At 43.0% G+C, this 13139-nt stretch overlaps 1 protein-coding gene across 1 annotated transcript in view; it reads right to left on the reverse strand.

Annotated features, from left to right (window-relative positions):
* snx29 (sorting nexin 29) overlaps positions 1 to 13139 on the reverse strand; it is a 152808-nt gene that overhangs the window by 36244 nt on the left and 103425 nt on the right. The window lies entirely within an intron of this gene.

The following is a 13139-nucleotide window of genomic DNA, read 5'->3' on the forward strand; positions in this document are numbered from 1 at the left end:
GAGTAACACAATATAAACACTAGAAATGAGTCAAACAACCCAAAGACTACATTTCCCATGAACGCGGCTGCTGTAGGGACAGTGATTTCAGACCCGGAAGTAGTAGTTCTTAAGACTTTTAAGGCAGAATTAATTCCATTTTCGCCAGAAACAGGCTGTATCAAATATGAATGAATATCATAAACAATGCAGAGCTACCCCCCAGAAAGAAAAAAAAAACGCCAGGGTGGTGTGTTTATGTTTGGAACACAGTTCTTATATGACGTGATCTAAGATTCCCAAATGGGGATTTCAACACAAAAAATAAAGCCACAAACCCGTGAAACAGCGCCCTCTGGTGGCAGTGACGTCAGACCTCGGTGCTCTATTGTACAATGGTCCTGCACACGTATCAGAAAAAACATCCAAACATATTGTACAGATTAGACAATGGTCTAAAAAATTAAACGTGCCATGAATTTAGCTGGACATGTGAGGGACACGAGTAGTATACCCAACATCAATGACTCCCTTCTCAGCCTGTCCTTGTGTGTGTGTGTGTGTGTGTGTGTGTGTGTGTGTGTGTGTGTGTGTGTGTGTGTAGCTCAGGAATCCAGACATTGACAGCAGCAGGTGACAAGATAGGGGCAGAATGAGCTAATGGACAGAAGGCTTGTCATCTCCTCTCCAGCCTGCGTCTCTCTCTCTCTTACACACACACACGCACACACGCGCACACACACACACACACACAGTCTAGCACTGAAACTCCAACTTTCTACCAAGTTGTATGTGACGTTTATCTTTTATTTTTGGCAAGTTGATGTGGTTTGTGTGCACGTGAGAAAAAGAGAGGAGAGAGAGAGAGAGAGAGAGAGAGAGAGAGAGAAAGGGACAGAGGAAGAGAGAGGGGTAAAAAAGCTAAGACTTATAAAGAACACACACACACACACACACACCCATACACACGACCACCTACACATACAGAAACAATAAAGGGTAAACATCCTATAAATACATGCACAAGCACATTTCAACACTGACTTGCCAAAAAATCTTTCCCTTGACGTCGAAGTCGGCCCCCTGTCATGTATATGCCCCTTCATCAACATCAAATGGTTCCTCACGTACTGTAGCATTAGCGCTGCTCTCATAATCCACTTTACACACATTAGCATAGTTATTTATGGCAACAAATCAGCCTGTATAAAGCATCAGACCCCCCCACACACACACTAATCACAAATTAAGTCTTTCATTATCTCGCTCAAAAATCTGGCAACCATCCAAACGGCAGCACCTACAAGTATGACAGTATGGGATGTTTTGAGTTTGATAAAGATAAGAAATAAAACATCAAAAACAAGTGCCGGTTGCTTGATGGGGTTCAGAAACAAAAAAAAGAGAGATCTGCAGCCGTTCATGTGATCACGCAAGAGTGTATGCAGGTTTCATTCCAACAAGCCACTACAGCAGCTGATTGCATTACTTCATTGATTAACATTCCTTAGAAGGTTGGGATGGGGGACCAATTAGTGAAATTACCTGCTGGAATGGCTGACTTAATGGCTTCTGGCTGAAGCTGAAATCATGTGACCCACTTTTGGGTTTCTGGCCCACTAGTTGAGACACAGGTGTGACAGGAATGCAAAATAAGGAACACGATCACAGTCGATGCCATACATGAGTTTTGTTTCCTTCTTTTGTTTGCTTTGGAGCTGAGATATGTATTATTTACATTCGTCATTCGTTTCCTCATTGTTCTGTGTTGTTATTATTTTATCACTGCTTCTAAGTATGTTGAGAAAGTTAACTAAAGGAATGTTGCCATGAAAAATATATGGTTGGTGAACACAATCTTGGGATGCCTTTGTTGTGGCTTCAAACATCATGTCGAGGGATGGTTTTGGAGGCATCAATTAACCAGCCTCGGAATGTTATTAAGCGTAACTTGTTTCCTGTGCCACTGTCCCTTTAAGAGCATAAAAATAATCTCAGACCTGTGTGTAGTACACTTGAAGCTCCTGCAGCTTTTGAATGTCAAATTTAAGCACGACTGTATTGGAAGAGTTTGTTAACATTTCCAATGAGGAATTGCAGTAATATACAGTATGTCACAAGGAAAACTTCCATTTCCATTAGGACAGACGAAAAATTACTTCATACTTGACGTTTAAGCTTAAGGGATATTGATAAATTCCACGTATTCTGCGGCACCCCTGGACTTGCGTAACGGCAACCCCAAGGTGCCACGGCACCCACTTTGAGAAACCCTGTATTATACAGTACCTCTGCTTTCCTTGCTCCCACATCTTCAAAGACTTTCTTCAACGTTTCTTTTTTTGGAACTGTTTGGATGCTTAATTTAGTCATTTGGGGCTCTCTTGGGACATATCAGTGTTGATATTTTAGATGACATTACTGTGTTTGAGCGCTACACCACAAGACAGGAGACAAAATGAGAAACTTTGAGTTTAGACAGAGTTCATCTACAAATTCAGTACAACTGAGACGAAGAGAAAAAAAGGGTAGGGAAAGATGGAAGATTAGAAACACCAGGGGACAGTAAGAATATCTCTCCCCAAAAGAGGTGGAATTAATATAAACCAAAATAGCCTTAATACGGATAATGTCAGAGTGTGTGTGTGTGTGTGTGTGTGTGTGTCTGTGTCTGTGTCTGTGTCTGTGTCTGTGTGTGTGTGTGTGTGTGTGTGTGTGTGTGTGTGTGTGTGTGTTAGAGCAGTGGTTCTCAAACTTTTTCAGGTCAAGTACCCCTAAATGAATGCGGATTTGGCGCGCCCCCCCCCCCCCCCCCCCATCTGAAAAGAGTTTCAGATGTGGTGTTAAAAATGTAAAACATATTTCAAAGACTATCGAGATTTTGGGGAAATAGCTGATGTATGTAGGGCCCTAGCTGGGGGTCCCCGGACCCCACTTTGGGAACCCCTGCATTAGACCACGTACCACCATAACTCTGAGAGTGTACAAATGGAACCAAATGGACCCGTAAGAACCATTTGGTTCCATTTGTACACTCTCAGAGTACAGCAACATAAGGGTCCATTTGGTTACTAACTATCCAACATTTATCTGGGTACCCTCTGGAACCCACTCAAGGACCCCTGGGGGTCCCCGGACCCCACTTTGAGAACCATGGTGTTAGAGAGAGAGAGACACACACACAGAGACAGAGAGAGACAGGGACACCCCGGGTTCAATACCTCACAACCTGCTATCAAAGTGTCCTTGAGCAAGACATTCCACAGCACAATGTAACATAGCTCACAATAATATCAAACAGCTTCAGATGTAGGGCCTTTAAAAGCGGATATCTATGAACAGACAATTCCTGATTCCAAGTAATCAGGTTGAAGTAGATAGAGCGAAGAGTTTAATGGTGTTCTGTCTCCATGTGAATCCTTCCTTAAGCTTAATTTATCCTTGGTCGTATGATCGTCTTGCTCGCCCAAAGCTGAGGCTTTAAATTAGGCTTTAGAACTTTCTCTAGGACTCTGGTTCTCCGTCTTGACAGCCAGACTTTTACAACAGCTTGCCTCCAACAGACCAGCCATGGTAAAAGCCATTTACTCGCCCACGCCCCCCCATATGCGATAAAGCCTTATGAGTTTGCCTCACAGTAGGGAAGCAAAAGCAACTGCTGGACACAGACACAAAATGGTGGACAGGGGGCCTAAGCGATAATGTATGCTATCTCCCTGGAGGGGAGGTAGTTGAGGTGATCTGATGTACTGTAATAACGTACTGATTGTTATGCAGCACTGCTTCCAACATTAGACACAAGGCGTTATGTCAAAGTACTGCAGGCCGAACTAACGACACACTTCCAGAAGGACTCCATGTGTTATCAGCCATATGGACTTCCAATTTATGCAAAACGAGCTTATTACGTTAATGAAATCCACGGTCTGCTGTGCATGTATGTATGCTAATAAACTGTACTCTATACAGCAGGCTTTGACTTCAATACTTGTTTTAAGATCACCATAATGATCACTGTTTTTATCATCACCTATTCATGTCATTTTGAATGCTATACAAAGCACACTGAAATTGAGAGAGATTGAAATCAGCGGGGGAGTGTAATGTATGTTTTATGAAGGAGATAAAGAAGAAAGACTAGGCGAGATATGAGAAATCTTTTTTTTTTTATCAGAAAAACTGGAAGCATCAGTCGTGTGTGTGTGTGTGTGTGTGTGTGTGTGTGTGTGTGTGTGTGTGTGTGTGTGTGTGTGTGTGTGTGTGTGTGTGTGTGTGTGTGTGTGTGTGTGTGTGTGTGTGTGTGTGTGTGTGTGTGTGTGCAGGAAAGGTATTTCAAAGAGGAAAGCAACAAAAAAGAGAGAACAGAGACAGGCACAAGGCCACATTAAGTACGAGTGAAAGGCACAAAATTAACATCTGATACTTAGGCAGCAGCTAATTACGGAATCAGTTAATGGGACCGCCTTCAAGTTGCATTTTAGCATGTGAAGCAGGGCATAACAGGTGCCATTGAATATTGGAATTTGTGCAACATGGAGCCCTCGAACTGCTCAGGAATGAAAAGAAAAGCTAAATTGACTGATGCTGAAATGGAAATACTGATGAATTAAAACACCAAAACATTTTGGAGGGATGCAATGTAACTCCAACTGAGATAAATATTATTTTTCTTGACTATTGCTTGTATGGAATGGAACGTATTGAAGGTCATCTTGCATTTCTTCCAATATAGCCTAGCAATTCAGCGGCCACAGCTGAGTGGGTAGAGAGGCCATCTGGCAAAATGAAGGTCACCGTTTTGACTCTGGGTCTCAAAGTGTCCCTGAGCAAGACATTTAACCCCCAACAGCTCCCTACTGAACACTCATCAAAAAGCCATCTGAGCAAGCCATCTGCAGGCTGAATGCAGAAACGTCATTTCCCCTCCCCCGGGGACGATACACGATACACATACTTTCTCTTTCCTAATTATTGCGTGACTGTTTATTGTATTATACCTACTGACGATTTACTGCTCAGGGAGTTGAAATAGTTTGACTTTCGGCATTTCTTGCACACCTGAACAGGAGGCCTACTTTTGATCCTGCCAGTAGCATATGCCTGTCTCAAAGATTAAGCCATGCATGTCTACTGATGCAGTCAGTGACCTTTATTTAACAAGCCTGTGCTCATTTGTAGCTGCGTTTTAGTGGCAGAGAAAAGTCCTCGCAAATCTGACCCTCGAAAATTGTATTAACTAGTAAACCCAGCGTCCTGCATGATCAACCACACTTATATCTCATCATCCTCCGTTAAAAGCATATGCATAAAGGACAGAGGTACACTTTGTGATGACGTGCAAGGTGCACTTCAGATGACATTATACCACCTGCACTTCCAGGCAGGTGTGCCTGTTTAATAAATAACTTCTTATTCTAGGCACAGAATACATTCTGAAGCATGACGCAATAGGCTTACAAAATATGTCCCAGAGAGAGAAAGTGACAAACAAGAAACACAAGAAAAGGTGAGAAATCAGAGAGATGGGGGGAAAAAGCAACAACAAAGAACAGAGAAAGGGACAATTAAAGAAAGTGACAGAGAGACAAAGCTCAAGTCAGCAAAACAGAGAGAGAGAGAGAGAGACAAGATCAAGTCAGAGAGGGAAAGCGAGCGAGATAGAGAGAGAGAGAGAGAGAGAGGCTGACTACCACCTGACTTCAGTGAAGGTGTTTATTAGAGGCAGTGATAGGTGTAGAGGAGCTGAGATATCCCACAGAATTAGATCCTCTCAACACTGCTGAAGAGAGGAGGAGGGGAGAAGGAGAGAACAAATCAAGGGGAGTAGGAGGGATGGAAATGTGTACATGTATGTGTGGTAATTAAAGAAAAGTGTTGAAGACAAAGAGGGAGAGTTATTATAATGTGTGGCTTTTGTATTGTGTGGATACGATCATTTGCTCAATCAATTCCCCAAGTGCTGTTTTATTAAAGTGACATGATTGGCCCATCATTTCTCTGCGTTATTGTGTGTTGTGATGTATTGTGAGGCGCTTTGGGAAAAAGAATGATTTCCCCTGCTTGACACGCACGCCAATAAAGCCTTCTGCCATGGACTGGGATTTCAGAGATGAAAAGACTTGAAAGGTGAAGCAGGAAAAGGAGACGAGTGCAGACAGCTAATGCGCTCATGGCTTTGAGCGACTTTGTGCCGATTGCCCGCTCGCTTTGTACTGTACATATTCTCTGTCATATGTGCATAACACATACAGCATATATAAACGTGTTTGCTTTGGTGGTGAAGGACAACACAGAGACAGAATCAGAATCTACTTGATTGTCACATCACAGGTTTACAGGTGTAAAACAGTGTGAAATTTGTTTTTGTGCACGCTCCATTGTTTTTGCTATTTCCATAAGAGAAAGGGAAGAAGAATACGGGGGTTAAGGGGAAGAGAGATTAATTCATTTAAAAAAAAACTAATTATCTACACATTTACATATAGTACCGTATATCCGGTGCGGTAAGTACCTGAGGTAAGACAAAAAGGTGCCCGAGCATAGCAGCAGATATATACTGTACATGATATGCTATGGATGTTAGTTAAGGTGCAAGGAAAAAAAGGGGGGAAAAGCGTGTTGTACATGGGATTAAGGTGCAAAGTGTCAGCACGTGTCGACCGCATAGTCCACATAAGGTAACTGACACTGGTATAATGTGCAGATAGGTCCATTTAGGAAGAGCAAAAAAGTCCAAGTCACTGTCCCTGGTAATCCACAGGTAGGTCCAGCAAAAGTCCAAGACCAGCCTGACAACAGGCGGTGATCATTTGTTCAGCAGTCTGACGGTAGCCGGGTGGAAGCTGTTCATGGACCTGCTGGTGGGGTTGCCTTGATACTGCGTAGGCCTCCGTGTAGGGGTTTGAACAGTTTGTGGCTGGGGTGGTGCTTGTCCTTGATGATGGGCTGGGCTTTGATGATACACCGCTTCTTGTACAGTTCCTGGAGCGCGTGTGAAGAAGTGTGTTTGGGATATTGTATGCATCGGCTTTCAAGATTGGCCAACCCAAACCGCCGGCTTCACGGATTGGCGGAGCGTCACGTCCAAAATATACCCATTACATTAAAAAAAAAAAATACAACCCCTTTGGCCCCTGCGCCCCGATAAGGAGCTGCTTAAACTTAAGCAAAAACACAATTGCACCCTGCGTTCTGCCGTAGGTCGTCCAAATGGGTCCTTGTGAGTATTTTATTATGAACTATTGCTCTTGTGTTATTGCTCTAAGCAGTAATTTAAACTAACTCCCTCTGCCATCTCTTCCTTCCTCCCTCTCTTCTCTTTTCCTGTCAAACTAAAACTCAGTATCCAGACCTCTCTGCCCTCTATCATGCGGTGTTAACTACTCCTGGATCGACCAATAAGCCTGAGATATATTTACTTTGACAGATAAAGTAAAGGCTTTCACCTTTAGTGTGTCCTACACTCTCTCTCTGCTGAAGGGGAGTTGGAGGAGGTTTGTAAGTGAGCACTAATAGCACCAGGAGTAAACCTCCCCCTTGAATCGGCCATAATCATTTATTTTACTGTTGACTCCTGTGGCAAGAAGTTCAGTTTAGAGTTGTGTTAGCTTGATACTGTTTATTTGGTAACACTTTACTTAAGCTCATGTGTGTAATAAATTAGAATATGCTTATGACACTGAATAATTAAAATTGTAAGCACATAATGCTTTATTTCATAATGACTTATGTCGAGTATCATAATACTTCAATTGCTGCTGGTCACTTGCAGACATTTTCTTTTTGCCAGAATCATAGTGATCATAGTTGTAATATATAATAATATTTTATAATGCATTATATCACTGATATAATGCAGTATAGTGTGATTATAAGTCACTGTAAGTGGTCAATGGATTGTTGTAAAATAATTCCTGGAGGTATAGGTAGAAAGTTTTGCTTGTTGTTATTGCATAGATTAATGCTCTCTCTCTCTATATATATATACTGTATACACACACACACACACACACACACACACACACACACACACACACACACACACACACACACACACACACACACACACACACACACACACACACACACACACACACACACACACACAAATGTCTGCCCGTTCTCTCTCTCATCCCCAAAGTCTCTGCAGCTTGCTTCCTCCAACCCTCTGCTTTTTCCATCACTCAGCTTCTCTTCCTCTTTGTCTTTGCCTGTGCTCTACCCCGAAACATACAATGTTATCGAGGCAATAAACCAAGAAAGGGTTACATTTGAAACGATAGAGAGCTATATTGTGAAAATAGCTCAGCAGAGAGCACAAATCAAGGAAGACAGCTTCAGCCTGTAGTTGAGAAATCCTTGTTGCAATTTAGGTGCTTGTGTTTCACGATTTCAGAAGACACATTTTACAACACAACACGTGGAAATCGACATTGTAACATTTGCGTAATTACGATGAATATGTTTAGGGTTTTATACTGATTCACCATTTTCTGTGCCATTTCTCTCGCTCTCCCTCTTTTACTCTCCATTTTCCTTTACTCTCTCTACCCTCCCACCCCTTTTTCACATGAATCACTGTTTGGTTTAGACAATATCTCTGAGCACAGAGATGATTGAGAGAGAGAGAGAGACCGAGAGAGAGAGAGAGAGAGAGAGAGAGAGAGAGAGAACCTGACCAACTACTTTTCCTTTTTCTACACTTCCCAATTTCCGCCTGCAGATGTGTCCATCTTTGAAGTTTCTATCGATGATTACGGGTCCCAGTGGGACTTGGGAGTATGATCTCACAGATGAGTGATCTCTTGCCGTTCGCCTTCAAAAGATTACGCCACGGCTCAGAAATCCTTTGCCATGAGAGGGAAGGTGAGACTATGGCTCAGAATCACAATCAACATCAGAGAAACTTTATTTAGTCGAGTTGTTGAGGTTCGTACAGAGACTTTGGTTTGGTATGCGGTGTGCAGCGCCACCAGCGGTATTATACAGTTGGCAGATTTGGCACAGCGTGACCGTCCGAAGTACGTGGACATACGGGAGTCGCTGGAAGTGAAACCGGATGTTACAGGACATAACCATATTTAATACACTAGAGTTATTCCCATTTTATGTCAGGGCGTGTGTCAAAGTAGAACCAAAATGCAGGCAACACAGGCAGAGTAAGCTCCAAGAGTTTAATAGCGACCACACAAAAGGGAAAAGGCTTACATTGACATGAAGCAGGCAGAGGTCAAAACCATTAAAGCAGTCCAATACAGGCAAACACATCACATGTTTTTTAACTGTTTTAACTATTCTCATGGCAGACCCTGAACAGTGTTTGTGCCAAGTTTGGTGCGGATTGGAGAAACAGAGTGCCTTTGGCCCTTTGGGGCCCCATGGGGGTCACATATGGTCCCTGGTGTGACTATTCTCATGCTAAAGTGTCTGTGCCAAGTTTGGTGTAGATCGGAGCAACAGTGCAAGTGTTTGTGCCAAGTTTGGTGTGGATCTGAGCAACCGATCCCCCCTTGGGTGTGAATACTGTCATGGCAGATCCCTGAAGAGTGTTTGTGAAAAGTTGGGTGCGGATGGGAGCAACAGAGCACCTTGCAAGTCCCGATGATGTGTTTGTGACATTGGTCGACCCATTAGGCAATTTTAATGTAGGATTAGACAAATACTACTCTTAGATTAACATAAGCTACATTTTAATTGGGGTTATTTGCATTTCAATGGGGAGACTGTGTGCACATCTTGTACCTGTTTTAGGTCAGGTGTTGATAACAAGACAGATCATAGAGATGTTAAATTATCTGCACACTGGATTGCAGCTCCCAAACAATATTTTTCACAAGGCGAAGTTTTGACTATTTAGCTCTTCATCAGGCAAAATTAAACTTTTGCCTCATATACATACTGGCCTGATATACTAGTGTCAAACTAACCACTTAAACCCTATATACTTTAACTGGGGTCCCCCAGGGGTCTATACTGTACTTGGTCCCCCTCCCCTCTTTTTTCCCTCTACACCAAATGTCTTCACCGAAAATAGCCATTCTACAAGCTCACAACGCATCGTGACACGTTGTGAGCTTGTAGATCTGCTATTTTCAGCAAATGTTCAATTTTCATTACATAATTGGTTACCCCGCCATTCTATTGCTGATCACTCACTCTGAATCTGAATAAGTGTGTCAGCAAAAACACATTCAAATGCAAATATTCTTCTGTGACATGTATCCCAAAATTATAGCAATCTGGTGCTGCTATTTAAGATGGCGTTGCGTCTGCTGAAAGCATCCCCTGTGCTCTCCTGAGGGAGTAGTGTGTGACTGATGGATGAGAGTAAGACGATGGCTGTAATTATCATCATCATCATAGTAAAACATTCATCATCACCATCATCAACATAATAGTTATCTCCCTCAGCCGCCACCCCGACATTACCATAGCTATAATGGTCTGCACACCCGCATACACACCCGCACACACACACACACACACACACACACACGTATAGCTGAAAAGACACGCATACAGTATACATCTACACCACACAGTAAAATCTGTGGTGTACATTTAGAATTGACCCATAAGAATCTGAGAGTTAGCTCTGAGTTAGCCATATGAACCATTGCGTCCCTATTCTGGGCATGTCAAAGGTGAACATTTGGCCAAAATAGGCAAACATTCTGCAAAAATAGGCAGACATTCCATTCCAGAAAAACACCCCACACCAAATGATAATAAATTATATTCTAACTGCTGTACTACCTCTAGAGACTGAATTTCCCCACGGGATCAATAGAGGACTATTGTATCCACACACACACACACACACACACACACACACACACACACACACACACACACACACACACACACACACACACACACACACACACACACACACACACACACACACACACACACACACACACACACACACACACACACACACACTTTGCATTAATACATATGGATGGCTCATCTCCACAGTCAGAGTAGCACATCTCTATGCAAGACTCAAGGCTAATCAGAGGGTTCAGTGCAAACCAAATCAAACTCGGTCTGGATGTAAAACACTTAGTCTCACAGGTCAGCCCCAGTCAAAGCGAACCAGTAATAAAGCCATTAAAGCTCCTAACGCATTCCCCACAGTGCACTGCTCCCGAGGGTGGGCGGGCGGGCGGCGAGGGCATTACCAGGGGCCAATCAGACTGCAGGCGAGCAGTGCCCGCACATTTGACTGCGTGTCAATGAGGATGTCTCAATTATTCAGCGAGCGGCTGATTTATGCGCTAGGTTCGGTGCATATTAAAGAGTCTGGAAGGCACACGGTGCCAAAGGTAGCTTACGTAACTGCAATTAATTGGAATGCTGGGACGTTTTTTTTTTCTTTATCTCTCGCTGTCTTACCGTGGCTTTGAAAGCGTAAACAGAGCGACTTATGAATGTTACACTACGTGTCTCATCCCTCTCTCCCTCTCCATCTCTCTCTAACAGTAAATATATAAATGGTCTCCTCGTATGAATCATGCATCACTCGCACACTTTGTTCATTAATTTGGCTTTACATGTGTAAACAACTGTTTATATATGCAGCACCACATGCATTTGAATGAAACGTGTCAATGTATCTTGTATAGGGACTGTGCTACATTTTTGCACACAACTCTGTGATCCAGAGCTATAAGTAGTAGTATCTAATATGTATCATCGGTTTATTGATGTTGTACACAAACACCTTGTAACGAATACTGCACATGCAATTATGCGTAGAAGAAATTAACACAAGCCCATAAAGAACGAAAGAGAATGCAAGAGAGTTAAGGGCTTGGTATTTACGTACTGTATATACTTTGGTTGCTCCGTGGAGTTGCACACAAAAGGTAACTGATATACAAGCTCACAACATGGCGCGTTGCAATGTGTTGTGAGTTTGCAGATCGGCTATTTTGGGTGCGTGACACAAGCACGCAACTAAGTACGTATAAATCCGGCTTCACGGTAGACTGACTGCATGTGTGGAAGTGATAGGCTCAGCTGCATTTCACTGATCAAAGAGAATAGCTCATTCTGAATTGAAAGAGAGGGAGAGAGAGCTAGTGAAGTAGGGTTGCTGGGAGCTCAGGCATCCATCCTGGTACTGTACATAGTAAAAGCCTATCGCTTTCTAATTCACTTGTGTACAAGTGTAAGGATCCATGTGGTTACATTTGGTTGCATTTGTCCACTCCTCGGTATTACAACTGTGGACACTTCTCTCCTGAACACTGCAAAGTACGGTAAAGAAATGGAACACTGAACTCTGATCCATCTCGGCCAGGGAGGGAGTTACGAGACCATTGTTTGCAACGTTTCCAAAACCGCCTCCATAAAAGTGTGTTTGTGGGCAAAGGAAGGTGGTGAAATTCAATAAGCAGGAACTAACTAAATCTATTGGAATGTAAAATTGTGTGTTGAGGGGTTGATCGCATGAGTACTATATTTTATACATCCGAAGTGTTTTTTCACTCCGTCTCTATCCATCTCGCTCTCTCTTCCCTGGTGGCGTGAAGCTTGCCCCTCCATTACTGTAGCTACCTGCAAGCAGACCATGCACTAGCAGAGCAAGAGATAAGGAAGGTAGATGGAACAGTAGCAACAGTACAGTATGTACAGAACTCTGCTGCCCGCCTACTCAACAGCTCCAGAGACCACATCACACCAGTCCTCTATGACCTTCACTGGCTACCAGTCAAACACAGCATGCATTTCAAAACACTACTCACCACCTACAAGGCCCTCAACATCGTAGCTCCCCCCCTGCCTCACCGAACTCCTCCATCATCATGTTCCCTCCCACTCCCTCCGGTCCAGGGATGCCAACCTACTTGAAATCCCCAAGACCAATCGCAGAACCTGGGGTAACAAGGTTTAAAAGTCTGCTCTCTATGGAACTGACTTTCAACTCAAATCAAATCTCACACCCACTCTTCTTTTAATACTGCCCTCTAAACCCACCTCTTCAGGCTTGCCTTCCCCACATAATCCCATTTTCATTGTTTTACTGTTCTACTTCTAACAATTTCTATTTTGTTACATTGTAACCCCTTTTTCCTTGTATTAGTTTTTGCTTTGATAAAGCTATTTTTGTTTTTGAAAAGTGTCTTTGAGTATCTACAGCAGCAAAATAG

The sequence above is a fragment of the Gymnoscopelus microlampas genome, assembly GCF_963454915.1.
Source record: "Gymnoscopelus microlampas genome assembly, chromosome: 14".
In the NCBI taxonomy this organism is placed as follows: domain Eukaryota; kingdom Metazoa; phylum Chordata; class Actinopteri; order Myctophiformes; family Myctophidae; genus Gymnoscopelus; species Gymnoscopelus microlampas.